Below are 6,000 nucleotides of genomic sequence, written 5' to 3'. Positions count from 1 at the left end.
CAGTCTTCTGGCTATTTATAGTGGTTTTCAACCCTTTATCTTCTGTCTCTTCCTCAAAAGCTACCCAGGCCCATGGATCCTGCATCCTTGCAGTCCTGCTTTCTCCTTTCCAGAATCATGGCTGGGGATAATCCACACCAATTTATTTACACGCTGTTCCTTTTCAGAGGGCCTTTCTAGAGATAATGCCTCAATGCCATGTATCCAGAATGGTGCGACAAAGAACAGTGGTCCAAAGGATGTTAACAAATGTGCTAAGAGAAAAGAAAATGGTGTTCTGAGTGCCTAAAAAGTCAGTAAATATGCTTGGTTTAGCAAAACTGATGGACGCCATTTTCAGGGCTCTATAATAGGTCGATGTGTATGTCTTGGTGGGGAAGACAAAGCATGTAGCATTTCTCAAGCTTATTTGCCTGGTGGAAACTTTAATTTTCTCTCTCCATTCCTATTAAGTGCTGGAAAATGTGGCAGAACACCACTCTGAAAAATACCACCCGTCTTTCGTGAAAGTAGTGAAAACCCCCCACAGTCTTGTGAGAAAGAACTGTTTCTGAAGACACCATTCACGCCATTTTGCCTTGGTGACCAGATGAGTTCATCATCAAAATCACCAAAGTGATTGAATCCCACCTAACCTTGCCACAAGCCTTCAGGCCGGTGCTTATTCTACAAATTTTTATGGAGGGCTCACTGCATGGCAGGAGCTGATCTCAAGATGAGTAGCTCTGACTTTGTTTCCCTGGGGGGACTACGGAGCCTTACTGGACAGCTCATAAGGACTATGTGCCGAAGACTGGAAAATATGAACCAGACATTCAGGTATGAGACTTTCCCCCTCCTTTTGGGCGCTCGAGAACAGAGCCCGCCCTGAGGTGTGGACGGATGGTGAAGGAACGAAACAGTGCTATGAGTTCTGCTTGGCCCGCTCTTCACAGAACAGCACTTGGCCACATACATCCCATCTCCAGTGTGAGAGTCATCCAACTTAAAGTCCAACAAGTTACACAGACTGATAATACGGACAGTGATGGAAACTGAAAATATTTACTATGTGAGGCACTCTGTTTGTGTTAAATCCACTTCTATTCAACTCGGAGAGCTAAGTATTTTCCCATCCCCAGCTGAAATGTCAGGCAGCTATAATCATTGTTAGGATCTTAACAAAAACATACATCCTCGAATCCCTTCTGGATGCAAGAATATTCTCATTTTAGTAATGAAAATGTTCAGTGCAGTGTAATAACTACTATTCCAAACTTTCTTCCAGCTCCCTCCTTGTCCCAGTGTGGGCAACTCCTCCTGTCTTCACTTCAGAGGTGCGGCGAGAAGTAAGGGACAAGTGGCACAGATACAGCCCCTGGGGCTCCTGGGCTGTTGGGCCGCCAGCCGGGATTCCTTCTCGGTGGAGCTCCTCGAAGACACTGTCGCTGGGGTACTCACACCATGAGGCTCACCGTGCCTTTCCCCAAGTGGTCATCATGCTTCCTCCCTCCTGTCCTGGCCATCCACTTGGTGGCCTTTATGGTGTTAAAGTAATTAAACAAGGGAAGCCAGGAGACTGAGGTGCCTTTAATGTCACGGTAGCCTACATTAGCAAGCGGAAACCTAAGTCTGAGTCAGTTCCTGTAAGCACACTCCCTCGAGGAAAATGAAATTGAAGAACAACCAATCACAGACAGCCAACTGGCTGTTCCTAAGTAAGGCAACCACATAAGCTACAGCCACTCCAATCCTTCCCTTGCTTTCCTTCCAGGTCTGCTATATGCAAGCCTTTCCCCCACCTCTTGTCTGCGGAGTGCTCCTAGCACGGCTTCAGAACAATCCATGCTTGCTCAAACAAACTCGTGAAAATTGCAATGTGCCTCGGGTTATCTTTTAACAGTTCTATGAGATAGTCTTTCCAGATACGGATTCTGCCATTGTTGGAGTTCACATCTTGCCCGTGAGAAGCATTCCTGCTTTTTGGCCAGTCAGCAATAGACATGTACTTTGCGTGCAATTCAGCTCCCCTCCGTCAGCTCTGCCACCTTAGGGCTAAGCAGCCATAGCCTCTCACAGGACCTTGAAGTGCTCCGGCTCCAGGAGACTCCTTGTCAGGCTTCCCCCAGGGCTTCTCCTGAAGGTCCCTTTCTCATGGGGGTGAGAAGGAATGTTACCCACTCTCCTGCGGTGGGGAACTGTCTCCAAAAACATTCTCTTTAAAAACAGTTCTTGCGGGGCGCCTGGGTGGCTCAGTGGGTTAAGGCCTCTGCCTTCAGCTCAGGTCATGATCTCAGGGTCCTGGGATAGAGTCCAGCAGCAGGCTCTCTGCTCAGTGGGGAGCCTGCTTCCCCCCTCCACCCTCTGCCTGTTGCTCTGCTTACTTGTGATCTCTTTCTGTCAAATAAATCAATAAAATCTTAAAAACAAAACAAAACAAAAACAGTTCAAGGGGCACCTGGGTGGCTCAGTGGGTTAAAGCCTCTGCCTTCTGTCCCGGGGTCCTGGGATAGAGCCCCTCATTGGGCTCTCTGCTCAGCAGGGAGCCTGTTTCCCTTCCTCTCTCTCTGCCTGCCTCTCTGCCTACTTGTGATCTCTGTCAAATAAATAAATTTTAAAATCTTAAAAAAAAAACAAACAAATAAATAAAAATGCCGAGTAGAGGGATGCCTGGGGGCTCAATAAATTAAGTGTCTGCCTTCAGCTCAGGTCATGATCCCAGGGCCCTGGGATTGAGCCCCTCATCAGGGAGCCTGCTTCCCCCCTCTCTCTGCCTGCCTCTCTACCTACTTGTGATCTCTGTCAAATAAATAAATAAAATCTTTTTTAAAAATAAAAATAAAAAAACAAAAACAGTTCTTTCTTTCGACGCACCCAAGCTCTCCTACATGCCCAAGGGAGGTTCTGAGCTGAGGGTTGACAACTCTTTGTGTAGGTACTGTATCAGCGGCCCCTAGAATCTGCAGAGATACTTTGAAACTACAATTTAGTTCTAGACTTTTGGGGATTCAGTGAAAACAGAAGTGGAAAGTCTCGCTCTAATAGCCTGGTATACAGCCAGTGTCTGATTTTAAATGATAGGCATGCTCTGATTATTCATTAGATTCTAGGTACTGGAGAGAGCATCACACAGGCAAAGATTTCTGTCCTTTTAATACGTGTATATCCACAGCTCCTAGAACAATGTCTAACACACAGTGGCTCAACAAAATTTTAAAATGCATGTATTATTTTACAGATAAAACTGGGGCGTAGAAAAGGTGAGTAACTTGCCCAAGCTTATTCACCTAGTAAACCGGGGAACCATGGTTGGAATAATTAGCGACAGAAAGCAACTCGTGGTAAGCAGAGGTACTTTATTTAAACTTTTCTTTTTTAAAAAGATCTTTTATATATATATATATACATATACATATAAAACATATATATGTATAAAACATATATATATTTATATTTGTGAACTTATATGGAAGTATTTGCATAAGGCCTTTAAATTCATCTTATTTTCATAGAACTCTTCTAGAATTTGGTTACCCTGTATTTCAGATATTCTCGCCGGCTCCTCTGTCAGACTCCCCGGCAATCTGACCTGGGATGGTCACACTGCCATCTGGTGTTAAATATACGAATTACAGGTCTAACATTACATACCTTTCGCATCATGCTAACTCATTTACTCTTCACAACAAACCTGTGAAACAGGTATTATTGTATTTAAAAAAAAATTGTTTTTTTTTTAATTTATGAGCATGCAAGTGGGAGTAGGGGCAGAGGGCGAGGGAAGGGAAAAGAATCTTAAGACAAGTTGTTGACGAGCCCAGAGCCAGTTGCGGGGCTCGATCTCAAAACTCTGAGGTCATGACCTGAGCTGAAACTAGGAGTCTGACCCTTCACTGACTCAACCACCCAGGTACCCCTGTATACCTATTTTAAAGATGACTTATGGACTGGCAGGACCAGGACTTAATCCCAGGCTAGCTAACTCTAAACCTCTCTCTTTTACTACACTGTCATTCTTCTCTAGTAGAGGAAAACCAATTTCACTGTTTCAGTAATGCTAGATGTCTTAGGCCCTCTGCCTCCTCGCTCTTCTCCAACCTTCTTGTTGACCTTCTGTGGGGTTATTATGCTCTCCACCAGCTATCTAGGTGATGCTAGGCAGAAACTCAAAAACGTCCTGTTATTTACTCACATAATTTTCTTTTCCTCATTTCTGAGTATTTCACTGCCAATCCAAGTGAGAAAAGTTATAGTCTGGTATTTCATCAACCATAATGAGGCTTACTCTTTAACATCTATAATCTCGAGTTCAATAAGCACAATGCAAGAATTCACGTGTGAAATTGTTATAAAATAATGACCCACATGGAAATGTTTGCCTCATTGGCTTATAGTTATTTCTCCTAAAGTTAATACTTAACTACCTGCATGGTTTGGAAGAGAACAACTCTTCTTTGTGGAATCAGGAAATCTGATTATTACATATCGTTGATCTAATGTCAGAGCACATTTTTAAAAAATGAGTAGGTCAAACATTCTTAGTGAGACCAACTTTTCTTGCTATATCCATTTTTTTTTTTCTGTGATGCTTTTATCTTCAAAATGCCTTGCAGTTTACAGGGCACTTTCACATAAGCTTTTGGGGTTTGTTGTTGTTGTTAATTCTCTTAATTACAATTTGAAGTATTTTTACTCTCATTTACAGAAGAGAAAGTCGGGATCCAGAAAGTTTATTTTGTAACATGTCCAGGGACATAGTTAATAAGTAGCTGAGCTAGGACTAGAACTCTGTCTGATTCTAATCCAGAGCCAGACCATTTTAAAGGCTTTCCTAATATTCATGCTAATATCAACTTCTAAATTACCTTTCTTTCCCAAGAGAGGCCTTCATGAGAAAAGAAGTTTAAGGTCAAAAGCTTTTGGAAAACATGGTCTATTAAACTCTCCAGTGGAAGAATCACAAACTTGTTATCATTTTTAAAGGCTGTGAAGGATTCCTGCATTAATGAAGCTCATTTGACTTTGTTTCATCTAAGCTTCTTTGTAGATTTAATTAATCATTGAACTTTTTTCCCCAAGTAATTGCTAATAACATCCAGGGGACCTGCATTAATAACTGTTCAGTGTTAAATGAACAGTTTATTTATTTATTACCAACCATTCCAAAAAGGCCTAGTTCTACCATGTGGACAGGCTATCTTTTGGATCAGTCTAGCAAAGATTTGAGCAAGATAATAGTCATGAAAGAACAAAAATAAGAGAAGGCTTTGGTTGTTTAGTTCTTGGTCAAAGAGATTTGCTATGTTATAAATGCCATGAAAGTAAGAACCATTTCTAAACTTTTTTGTAAGACAGTGCAATCCACCGTCAAAAAAAATGTTTAATGGAGAAAAATTACATTAATTTCTCCCATTAGTTTTATTAATCATAAACAATTGCTTATCAGAAAATTGAAAAATTAAGCCCATTTTTCTACTAATAAGTGGCAGAGCATCTGGTTATTTTGATGCAGAAAGACCATTTGCAAAAGTGCTATATGCATAAGGGACTTTTGAACATCATCACTTAATGACTTGACCAATGTCACAAATGTAATTTTCTTAAAGGGCCAATAATATTATTAGAGAGTGTTCAAATTTATTAGAAAATAAGTTATCTTGAAATTGAAAAAAAATAAATGATTATTTTCTTTGGTGCTTTTTGACTTAAAAATCAGTTCATTTTCTTTTTCTCCCTCCCTGCTCTTCTCTCTTATTCACCTACTTAGTGATCCAAATTTCTTATCTCCGAACTCTACAGTAAAGGAATTTTCAAAGTTAGGCAGAGTGGGTAGAAATGGATGCACGGGTGTTTATCTTCAGGGCAACTAAAGCACTGAGACGTTTGAACAACCATAGATACAACTTGTATTAAGCTGACAGACTCTGTTCCCCTCTCTCTCTGTCAAACTGAAACAGGAAATTTAGAACTAGACAGGTGTTATACCATGCTTAGTTCTTGCCTACATGAGTACCTCCACGC

The sequence above is a fragment of the Mustela nigripes genome, chromosome 12 (assembly GCF_022355385.1).
Source record: "Mustela nigripes isolate SB6536 chromosome 12, MUSNIG.SB6536, whole genome shotgun sequence".
Taxonomy (NCBI): Eukaryota; Metazoa; Chordata; class Mammalia; order Carnivora; family Mustelidae; genus Mustela; species Mustela nigripes.
This window is presented reverse-complemented; position numbering follows the sequence as displayed.